The sequence below is a fragment of the Leuciscus leuciscus genome (assembly GCF_965113295.1).
Source record: "Leuciscus leuciscus genome assembly, chromosome: 9".
NCBI lineage: Eukaryota > Metazoa > Chordata > Actinopteri > Cypriniformes > Leuciscidae > Leuciscus > Leuciscus leuciscus.
The window spans coordinates 26,248,487-26,261,281 of NC_138733.1; positions in this window are offsets into that span (position 1 = coordinate 26,248,487).

Here is a 12,795-nt window from a genome sequence, read left to right on the forward strand (position 1 = left end):
TTTTTCTGTTCTTTGCAATATATTCAGTTGAGGTGAGTTTTATTCTAACATTTATCTAATATGGGAAAGAAAAAGACACCCTATTGATTTAATACAAAATAAATATTTCCCACATATTATTTAAATATATTTTGACCAAATAAAAAGCAAACATTCTGTATGTAACCTTGAAAACAACATGTTGTCTTTACAAAAATATCCTCTTTACAAAACTATAATGCCTGCCGCTTCTGAATTTATTAAAATATTTAGCTGCTTTTATATTTTAAGAATGGTGTCTCTTACATTTGGGGTCCTTAACATTAAAATAAAAAACATTAAAACATTTTTTAGTGATAATATTGTCATTCAAACATTGCATTGTTCTATCAAGTCAAGTCAAGTCAAATGTATTTATATAGCGCTTTTTACAATACAGATTGTATCAAAGCAGCTTCACAGTGATAACATGAAAATAATACAACAAAGTTTGTTTCTAGAATAAAATTGCCTCATCGCCCACATTAAGTAAGGCAGATCAATAATAATGTTGAATATTTGTTTTTCTCAATTGCTAAAAACCCACTGGCTGAACAAAGTTCTCAGTTGCCTGAACTCATTTAGCTAATTGTGCAGTCTGTTGTCATTACCTTAAACCATTTCACATGCAACACAATTTGCAGATCTCACTTAGACTTTTTAGCAAAACTCTAAACACATTCTCATTCTCAAAACACATTCTGCACTCTAATGCACGTCATCCATACTGGTAAACACAAGTGGCAACAAACAAATACAAATAGAGAACACATGTAATTGATTCAACACAACGACTCAAAATTGATTTAACCTGTTTCAAATGATGCCCAAAGACAAGAAGAAGCACATTGATCACATGTTTACTCCTTTGATTTTTGTCCCTTTTACTGTAGTATCGTATGCTGTAGTACAGTGCATTGTGGGTTGTATACTGTACAATGAACAAATTGTATGGCCCTGAACATTGTGCTATATTTTGACTGGTTGCAGGTTCATATCAACATAGAACAAGAATTACAGTATCACAGAGACAAAGGATAAGTTTGTGAGATGTAGGGTACAGTACAGTAAAAATAGGGGTACAAGGAGGAATATGCAAAAAATATGCAAAGAGCAAAGCAGAGTTGTAATTTATGATCAGTTTTGAGCTACTATGATAGAACATGTTTTCGTTCATCAAAAGACAATGACGGAAAAATATGAAATTTGTTTTGAGATAAAACATTTACTTCTCCCTGAGAACTATATGTTTTGAACAATGTGTTTTCTATTTTTTGGTGTAATGTTTACTGACTGCTTGATAGTGTATATCATTTTGATCACTTTGTTTATGATTTGAGAGCAGTGTTTGATTTTGAACACAGGTAAAACTGTTTTGAGGTGAAAGTTTCATTTTGCAAGTTTCAGAAATTGTGTTTTAGCAATTGAGAAAAACTGTAAATGTCCCCAACTAAGCAAGCCAAAAGCCAACAGTGGCAAGGAACCAAAACTCCATCAGGTAACAGAATGGAGAAAAAAACCTTGGGAGAAACCAGGCTCAGTCTGGGGCCAGTTATCCTCTGGCCAACGAACAAACAGTGTATGATTATGATTCAAGCAGCATTACAGGTCAGAAGTCAGATTGGATCAGAACATTCAGAATATTTATCCAGTTCCATCTTGGAAGTTGGAGTCTTCACGCCGGTATGGAGACGAGTTAGTTGAGGATCAGTGCAGATGGCTGTCGTGTCGATGAGGCCTTCACAGGGCTGATGAGGCTGGCACCTCAGGGATGCGTCATGGATGGGTCCAGGCGCTGTTTCCACCATCTGACCTGGATACGGCCTGGATCCGGCTGACTTCAGTAAACCTCGGAATAAACAGAAAGACTAACATTAGCGTAGATGCTATCCTTCTTATGATGTAACAAGTTCATCAGGTGTTATAGGAAGTATCCCCGGTTCCGGCTGACCTAATTTATGCAGCCTAATAATCATTTAACTAATTTGAATAATATAAATGTATAATGTTCTATATGAATGGCAGGTAAAAGAGATGCGTTTTTAGTCTAGATTTAAACTAACAGAGTGTGTCTGCTTCCCGGACAATGTTAGGAAGACTGTTCCAAAGTTTAGGTTCTAAATAGGAGAAGGATCTACCGCCAGCAGTTGATTTTGATATTCTATGTAGTATCAACCTAGAACCTATTGAGTAGACAGTAGACGCGAAGGACTATAATGCATTAAGAGCTCGCTCAAGTACTGGGGAACTAAACCATTTAGTGCTTTGTAAGTAGTCAGCAATATTTTAAAATGTATACAATGTTTAATAGAGAGCCAATGCAGTGTTACAGTAATACGGGGCTAATACGGTCATACTTTCTGGTTCTAGTGAGAACTCTAGCTTCTGCGTTTTGGACCAACTGGACTTTGTTTATTAAGTATGCAGGGCAACCACCCAGTAGAGCATTACAATAATCTAGCCTTGAGGTCATGAACGCATTAACTAACTGTTCCACATTTTTCATTGAAAATATGTCATAATTTAGATTTATTTTTAAGATGGAAGAATGCGGTTTTACAGATGCTAGAAACGTGGCTTTCAAATGAAAGATTGGTATCAAAGAGCACACCCAGGTTCCTAACCGATGACGAAGACTTGACAGAGCACCCATCAATTGTTTGACAGTATTCTGGGTTAATACGTGCAGAGGTTTTTTGCCAAATAATTAGAAACTCAGTTCTTTTCAGAATTAAGTAGTAGGACATTACTAGTCATCCAAATTTTTATATCAGCTATGCATTCCGTTAATTTTGTGAATTGGTGTGTTTCGTCAGGCGCGAACAAAACATAGAGCTGAGTATCATCAGCATAACAGTGAAAACTAATTCCATGCTTCCTAATGTTATCTCCCAAGGGTAGCATGTACAGGGTGAACAGCAACGGTCCTAGTACTGAGCCTTGTGGTACTCCATACTGAACTTTTAATCGATATGACATCTCTTCATTTGCTGCTACAAACTGATAACGGTCAGATAAGTATGATTTGAACCATGCTAGTGCAATTCCACTAATGGCAAAATAATTTTTGAGTCTATTCAAAAGAATGTTGTGGTCGATGGTATCAAATGCAGCACTAAGATCGAGTAACACTAATAGAGAAGTATAACCACGATCGGATGATAAGAGCAAATAATTTGTAACTCTAATGAGAGCTGTCTCAGTACTATGGTATGGTCTAAATCCTGACTGGAAATCCTCCCAGATACCATTTCTTTCTAAAAAGGAACACAGTTTTGAGGATATTGCCTTTTCTATTAATTTTGACAGAAAAGGTAGATTCGAGATCAGCCTGTAATTGACTAATTCTCTAGGATCAAGTTGCGTTTTTTTAATAAGAGGTTTAATAATAGCCAGCTTAAAAGTTTTCGGAACATATCCTAGTGACAAAGATTAATTAATGATATTAAAGGACAAGTTCGGTATTTTACACTTAAAGCCCTGTTTTCAGATCGTTTCTGATGAAATACAATGGTTAAGATTGAAATTTGGACAAATGCTGCTGGCCCGAGAATTTTCGGTTTCTGTGGTAGCACCCCCCCCACCTCCACAATGGTTGCATAGGTGCACTGGAATAATCCTTCCTAAAACGCATTAAACTTTCATTTACAAAGACGTGAAACTCACCGAGTGGTCAGGGGTGTTCACTGATATGCTCACACAAAAATCGCTGCAAAAGATGCTTTCCAACAGGTTTTATCGTAGTTTTTGTCCAACTCCATTGACTTGTATTGGATGAAAAACTACGATAAAACCTGTTGGAAAGCATCTTTTGCAGCGATTTTTGTGTGAGCATATCAGTGAACACCCCTGACCACTCGGTGAGTTTCACGTCTTTGTAAACGAAAGTTTAATGCGTTTTAGGAAGGATTATTCCAGTGCACCTATGCAACCATTGTGGAGGTGGGGGGGTGCTACCACAGAAACCGAAAATTCTCGGGCCAGCAGCATTTGTCCAAATTTCAATCTTAACCGTTGTATTTCATCAGAAACGATCTGAAAACAGGGCTTTAAGTGTAAAATACCGAACTTGTCCTTTAAGAAGAGGATCTATGACCTCTGGAAGCATCTCTTTCACTAGCTTAGTCGGTATGGGGTCTAACATACATGTTGTTGATTTAGATGATTTAACGAATTTGGGCAATTCTTCCTCTCCTATAACAATTAATTAATTATTTTTTTCCTCAGGAAGACTACAACGCACTGTCTGATGCGATACTGTAGTAGACGGTTACATAGTTATAATTTTTTAAGAATTTACGATTAACATTAGCCAGCACTTTTAAATTTGCTTTGATGTCAGGCGCTCTGGTTCCCGGCAAACATGTGACTATGGTGGCTGGTGTTTCTATTTTCACATACCGTGTAATAGAATCGCCAATAACTAGTGCACATTCAACAGAATTCACAGTGGGTGTTTCACTGAGTGGGGAGAATATATTTGTTATGGTAACTGGAACGGAAGAACGGTGTTTTGTCCCGCGACTACAGCATCTCACGGTCACCCAGTTGGCCTGCTGCACAGGCTCTACAGCCGGAACCGAACAATGTACAAAGTCGCATCCAAAGCAGTATCTAAAGCCCTTGCACTCGTACTATCCTCAATTAAAGTTTGATGCGTGTCTCTAGTTCTGAAATCTTCTCCGTCAGGCTGACTATCTCCCTGCATTTATCACATGTAAAGCCCTCGGTGCTGACAGAGAAGGCTATACTACACATGTGACATGAAGTGCAAGTGGCAATAATAGGAGAAGACATGACTCACCGTGTTTGTTGACTGATCCTACTCACCACAGTTGGTTGATGGACTCGAAAAAGCACAAGAGAAAAAAAGACGGCAAACACAGATGGCAGATTAACAGGCTAGCGGAAGGCTAGCGCATTTTGCGAGCGATAGTGATTTAGATTAAAGCTAGTGAAGTCAGATTAATGTGACAGACAAAATGAGATAATATCAGATATCTGGTTGATGAGTACGATATATTTAGCGACAAAAAACAACAAGGAATGATAGTAAATAGAGATTCAAAACCGAAAGCTGTACGGAGCTTACAGACGCAAACCACAAGGCAGCGAGGCAGACCGGAGCAATCGATCCTCAGCGATCGAGGATCGATAGCTATTCCAGCTATGATACCATCTAAATAAGACTCTAAATCAGGCATGTCAGTTATTTAGGTCAAATGTTCCTTGGGACTGTAGCTGTATTTCACACATGCGATGGGTTTTATTGACTGATAAGTCATGCACATCATCTTTCTGTGCTGCTGCCAAAGGATGTGAGAGAACAGAGCAGGTGTTGGGGAGAGAGGAAGAGAAGAGAACATAATACACTCAACAGCGGTCTTAAATCATAGCATTATATTTTATTCAATAAATGCGATACAGTTTGTAATACAGTAATGCTTGCATGGTAAATTATGTAGACATATTCACCATTTGAAGTGCTTACATTTAACCCCTAAATGCATGAATGTTTCGATAATCATTATTACATATTCGGGTCCACCCGGATCGATATCTAACACGGATGGATTTCTACCTGTCGCGATAATATAAAACTAACTATTAAAACTATTAATATAAAAATATTTGATTTCGTTCAGTACTTGCTCTGCAGTAAATCGCTCAGCCATTTCTTGCTGATGATATTTCATATTCTTTTGTTTTCTGCCTGCGGTAACTATAAGTGAAACGTCACTTCATCATTGTGTATCAGACATCGCCACCTTGTAGGATAAAGGTGAATTGCACTTATTCAGGCATCAAAGATTAAATTATTGTTGTGCAGAAAAAATATACTTACACTGTTACTCACCTCAGGTCATTAGCAACCCTATGCAATTTATCCCAAAAAATTAAGGGAAAATAGGCATTCTTTTATAATTTTATTATTTCTTGTAATATTGCTCATAATGAATTGATTGAGGAATACTAAGAAGGTTGATGTCTAACTTTAAAAAAATGAATGAGGAGGAGGGTAGTGAATGACGTCCCAGGTCACTAAAGACCTGAGGTTTGCGTTTAAGGGTTAAGATGGTTTCTTTAGCGGACATAAACAGGGTTATATAAAATGTCTACATTTATATGATATACACTTTTACAATTTATCCAACCAGGACTTGTGCAAAATCATCCATGAAAATGTTTGCATAAATGATACCATGAAACCAATTTTAATTAATTATATTTATAAACATCCCTGCCATAAATGCACAAATAAACCTCCATCTACACATAAAGTCACACAAAATCACACAGCCAACTATTCTGGCATCCTGCTGTTTGGCTGATGTTTCCAGAAAGGCTTAAAATTATCACAGAGGAATTCAGCCCTGTCAACACCCCCAGTGTGAATCAGACAGATCAGATTAGAGGTGCCTAGTGCTGATTTATGGACCTATTGGCCATTCTTGAGCTATTTGCAATTTTCTGTTTCTAATGCACAATCAGAAGAACTTAAAGGGTCTTAATTGTATGACGCATTACCAGACTTAATCTGGCATAGTGTTTTCTCATATGTGTCTTGCATGAAGAATGAAAAAGGTTTTTAACTCTGACTTCAGGGAAATGGTCAAAGTGAAAGCTCTTTTTTCATCGCCTGGCTGCTGCCCTGTATTTAACATAATGGTTATTTTGGTTTTATTGGATGTGTAGGAAGCAGCAGATGTTCACAAAAGATGAAAGGCAGCACTGAAACAGTCAGCAGTTTGAGTGTTAGTCAGACTATATTTTCATGTGAAATTAAACTTTTCATTAAATGCACTCTTAATATTTTATATATTTTGCTTTTACATGGTTATACAGTCATGTTACAGAAAAATAATGTGTAAGAGACTTTGAAACCTCTTACATCCTCTTGCATGAGCCCAGATTATTGTCATTACCTCAGTGTGATCCTGCTCGAAAATTACAGCATGAGCTCTCTACATCTCTATTGATAGAGTATAAACCCAGTATTACCTGGGTTTTAATTCAAATCCATTTATTTTCTAAAGCACTTCCTCTAGGGGACTTTCCACTTAGGATTGTATGTTCTCTTCGAGGCTTGATTTAAGCATACCCTTCCTTGCTATTATGAGTAACACACTTTTGACACCAGACAGTACAGCTGTTCGTCTTCTTTTTGATGCATAGTTTTTCCAGAACATCACGTGGTTGTGTGCCCAGACTTGACATGTTGGACAGGGAATTTGTTCCCTGAGGGTGTACTTACACCTGGTCACTTTAGATAAGTTTTACTGCAATCTGACTCCGCACATTACATTTGGCCACATACAATATACTGTTCAAAAGATTGGGTTCAGATTTTAGTTTTCTTTATGAAATAAATGTTATATTCAGCACTGATGCATTCAACTGATCAAAAGTGAGAGTAAAGACATTTATGTTTGAAAATACTATATATGTCTGCATCAGGTTCTGTCTTGTTAATGTAACCTAGTGGGCTTCTATGACAAATTAGGACACACAAACATTACCTTGCATCATTCATATCTGGGTGTTGGAATAAAATGTTGAAGAATTAAAGCAGAAACTTGTCTTGTCTTACATTTTAAATCATTAGCCTATAATTTAAAATGGCTTAACAGGAGAATTGAATAGCTATGACATCATATGGATAATCACAGAAAACATGTGCTCTTGGATGCTGTTGATTTTCCATTTGGAATTCAACGTTCATAGCTGCCTAGCCTCGCAGTTGTCATTCTGCCTTTCCACTGCAACAATTGCTGAGCTTATCGGGTCTATTTTTTGCTCGAAATGCACTCGGTTGTGTCTCATTACTGCTATTTTAGTTCACTACTACACTCTGTCTTTGATTGGACATGCTTTCCATCCGGAAGAGGAAAGCTTGTTGTAAAAACATGTCAAGGCAATTTTCTGGCAGACGAGTTCAGGTCGGCAAACAGAGGTCAAAACAGAATACGTCAGCGGTGCAGATGTCTGGGCTTGTCTTTGATTCTATAAGGAAAGGGTTGAGAAAACTGATTTGGAGAGAAAACTGATTTGAAGAGAAAACATCAAAGAAAGTTTCATCTATAATTATGAAGATAGTTTTAGATCTACAATCAAGACATATTGTTCATGCGTTTGCATAAAATGGTTTTAAAATTACTTTGAGTTGTTCTGTGATTTTCCATAAAGATGCTACATTCTTCTAGGCTTAGCTAGATAGAACTCATATGATCGTCTACATCTGCATCTTGTCAAAACAACCATTACATGCACTTAGAGGTAAAGATACTATCGTTCCAAACTTTGAGGTTGGTAAGATTTTTTTTTAGATGTATTTGAAAGAACTCTCTATGTTCACACTTAGCGTCTTTTTTCAAACTGCCAGCGTCTGTTCTACATTATAACCCTATGGAGTAAACCGTTTTTTCAAAAAAGTCCTGAGCGCTTTTTTAGACGCCACCGCCGGCGTCTTTTTCTGCAGCTCAGAGCGTCTTTTTAAGTTGAAAAAAGTTCAACTTTTCTGAAAAGAACGCCCTACGTCAAGCGCCTTTTTGACAGCTGACCAATGACAAGCGAGTAGCGAGACCTGTCGTTTCCATAACAACAAGAACAACTGTCTGTCGTGCACCCACAAACGTCTTTGTGAACCGACATTCTCCTCCCCGGTAACTTCAAAAGCCAACGCAAGAGCCAACTTTCTCTTTCTCGACATTTTTTGCATCACACAGCACTAGGCTACTGTTGCAGCTCTTGTTATAGCAGCCCGGTCTCACCCCAAAACGTCATATACTGACGCGTCTTGACCATGCGTCAACATACGACGAAAAGGGTACCCCTTTAACGTCAATATGAGACGCAGACAGAAGCGCACCAGCAGCGCCTCCGAGCGGTACCCTAACGCATACCTAAACCTACCCATAACCCGAATCGTCACATATGGACGTTATGGGGGTACCCTTTTCGTCGTATGTTGACGCATGGTCAAGACGCGTCAGTATATGCGCCAGCCACAAAAGACGCGCTCGGCTGCTATTTGTAACCGAACGCTGCCAGCGTTTTTTTTTTTTTGCTAAAAAAACGCCGTTGTCAACTTTTTCTTGTCAAAAAAGACGCTAAGTGTGAACATAGCCGGCTATGTTCACACTTAGGCTATGTTCACACTTAGCGTCTTTTTTGACAAGAAAAAGTTGACAACGGCGTTTTTTTTGCAAAAAAAAAACGCTGGCAGCGTTCGGTTACAAATAGCAGCCGAGCGCGTCTTTTGTGGCTGGCGCATATACTGACGCGTCTTGACCATGCGTCAACATACGACGAAAAGGGTACCCCCATAACGTCCATATGTGACGATTCGGGTTATGGGTAGGTTTAGGTATGCGTTAGGGTACCGCTAGGAGGCGCTGCTGGTGCGCTTCTGTCTGCGTCTCATATTGACGTTAAAGGGGTACCCTTTTCGTCGTATGTTGACGCATGGTCAAGACGCGTAAGTATATGACGTTTTGGGGTGAGACCGGGCTGCTAAAACAAGAGCTGCAACAGTAGCCTAGTGCACGTGTGATGCAAAAAATGTCGAGAAAGAGAAAGTTGGCTCTTGCGTTGGCTTTTGAAGTTACCGGGGAGGAGAATGTCGGTTCACAAAGACGTTTGTGGGTGCACGACAGACAGTTGTTCTTGTTGTAATGGAAACGACAGGTCTCGCTAGTCGCTACTCGCTTGTCATTGGTCAGCTGTCAAAAAGGCGCTTGACGTAGGGCGTTCTTTTCAGAAAAGTTGAACTTTTTTCAACTTAAAAAGACGCTCTGAGCTGCAGAAAAAGACGCCGGCGGTGGCGTCTTAAAAAGCGCTCAGGACTTTTTTGAAAAAACGGTTTACTCCATAGGGTTATAATGTAGAACAGACGCTGGCAGTTTGAAAAAAGACGCTAAGTGTGAACATAGTTAGGCTGCATTTATTTTATCAATAAATCAGTTGTTGTTGTTGTTTACAGTAATATGTGAAATATTTATAAATACAAATGACCGTTTTGTATTTTAATATATTTTTAAAAAGTAATTTATTCCTGTGATGGCAAAGCTTTATTTTCAGTGTCACATGATCCTTCAGAAATCATTCTCATAATCTGACTTGCAGTTTTAGAAACATTTCTTAATAATTATTATCAATGTTGAAAACAGTTGTGCTTCTGTAACATTAAATGTCTTTACTGTCTTTTATAATCAAGTTAATCAAAATTATCACAATATTTTAATGATTGTGCCACACATTTCAATTTTTTTTAAAGTTAAATCTGTCTCTAATTAACATTGTTATCATAATCAAAGTGGTTCACTTTTATTATATAATACCCAATGTGATTTATCTACATGATATCTTGTTTTGAAACTTTCAAATTTGGCCTAAAACTATATTTGCATGAGATGAGTATAACTGATGCTGAAATAGTAATGAGCAGAAAGATACATTCATATTAAAGTTGCGCCGGTGGCGTTTAGAAATAAATTAGTCGTAGATAATTAACATCAAAAGTTACTCAGTTATTAAACAAGCTCACTCAGGAGAAACCCCTCAGACCCTTAACTTTTAAACAGTTGTTAATAAGTCTCAGGACCTCCAGCTGTTCAATGGTCAGTAAGGCACATTAGGGGTCATTTGTTCTAATCCTGCTTTGGGCCAAATCTACATCCACACCCAGCATGATACAATTTCTGCCTGATGGACCCTCATGCCTGTCTACACCCACTGCTGCACACTGTTGAAAGAAAATGTTTTAGCAGAAATATGTTTCGTATTATAGCGTTTTGAAAGCCTACAAGGTCTTTTAACACATAAATATTTAATTTCAAGTGATTTATTTCATATTGTATAATAGTGATTTTTGCTTCCCTGTAAACATTTTTTTTTCTTGTTACATTTTGCAAATGCCATCATCTCTTTCACTGTACGTTTATTTATAGAGTAACCAAGGTCTGTAAGTGTTGTTTGGAATTACAGTTTTTCTTAATTGCTAAAACACACTTCTTGAAACCATCACTCATTTTCTCAAAACCTTAAACACAAAACCAAATTTTCAAACCACATTCAGAGAACCTCTGACTCTTCTGGCAAAATCAAACAATTGCCTCAAAACCATTTTATCTGTGCTCAAAATCAAACAAGGCTTTCAGATAATACATACATGAGTCAATATTATAAACACTACAGATCATTCATTAGACACTACATCAAAAAATGGAGAACACAGCATCCAAAGCATGCAGTTAGTTACAGGAAAAAAAGTATAAATCAATTTTGCAATTACGTAAAAAAGTATAGTAATGACATCTTACAGTAAGGTGAATGAATTGTATGCTGTATGTACTGTAAGTATAGTATTGTACTGAATATTGTATTGAATGTCTGTATATTCAGCACTTGCATACTGCAAAAATAGTAACCCAACTGCAAAAGCCAAAAAGGTTACAGTAATAAATTCTAAATGAAAAGCATGTTACAGTAAACTCAGAAGAGTTGTGCAACTGAAAAAAAATCAAGGTCAGTGAGAGAGAATGATTCTGCTTCAGCATCATGTCTTCATGTTGGTGTGGCCAGAGGACTTTGTCCACATCACAGACAATAGCATCTCTGCAGACAAAGGGAAAAAAACCTTAAGGCAGATCCAGCCTTGGCAACATTCTCCACACCTTGCTCTTTCTCGTCCTCATCCTCATCGTTCACCACCTCTACTCATACTCTTCCTTGAGTTCTTTTTTGAGTCCTTATATTTTGAGTTGTGTGTAAACGATGACAACTGTGTTGTAGTTGTGTTTAACTTTTGCCTACCTGTGTTTAGCTTTTTGAAACATAAGTGCATCACAGTGCGAAATATGTTTTAGCGAGTGAGAATGAGTTTAGAGTTTTGCAAAACGAGTGCATGAGATTTTTTAACTACCTGAACTTGTTTAATGTTTTACAGAAAGAGTGATTTATTCGACAAATTGGTTTAGGCTATTGAGAATTTGGTTCAGAGAATGGGGTTTAGTGTTTTAGCAATTCAGAAACACTGTAATTACAAATTTTGAATGAAGAGTAAATAACACTGCATTAGACATAATATTGCACACTGCATCCGTTTACAGTTTTTACCCGTTGCTTGAACACATTTTGCAAAACTTCGCTCATTGTGCCAAAACTCTACACACAAGTAAACATGACACAACACTGGGAACTATACCATTCACATCTGTGTCAAATTGAAACTCTACTATCAAAACCTAAACTCTGCTATCAAAACCTAACATTCCTTTGTCAAACTGTAACTCTGATGACAAAATGACACATACTTGCATCATATGCATACACTTTCAGATCAGGGGGAACACACTAGTCTACTTTATATAAAACTCTGCAGTCTTTGATTTTCACTGTTTATTCAGAAGGCATATTTTCAGGAGGAACATTTTCAAACAACCAAAAAAGCAAATAGGCCTACTCAATATTGTACATTGCAGTAACATGAATTCAGATAAAGCAAAAAAAAAATTTTTTGAAAAAACACAATACTGTAAACACAGAAAATCATGGCAATTGTGCATACGTGGGCTCATGGATCCCGCCGTCTGCTGGGGTCTGGCCACAGGACCTCATCGACATCGCAAGCAATGTCTTCTCCCGCTAAGCACCGAGGAAAATATCCCCTTGCATGTCGAAACCATCCATGGATTGCTGTCACCTGAATGTCGCCGCAGGGCTGTTCCATTGCCTGCAGAAGAGGCATGTGGGCATGTGGTTGGCGGTCATATACAC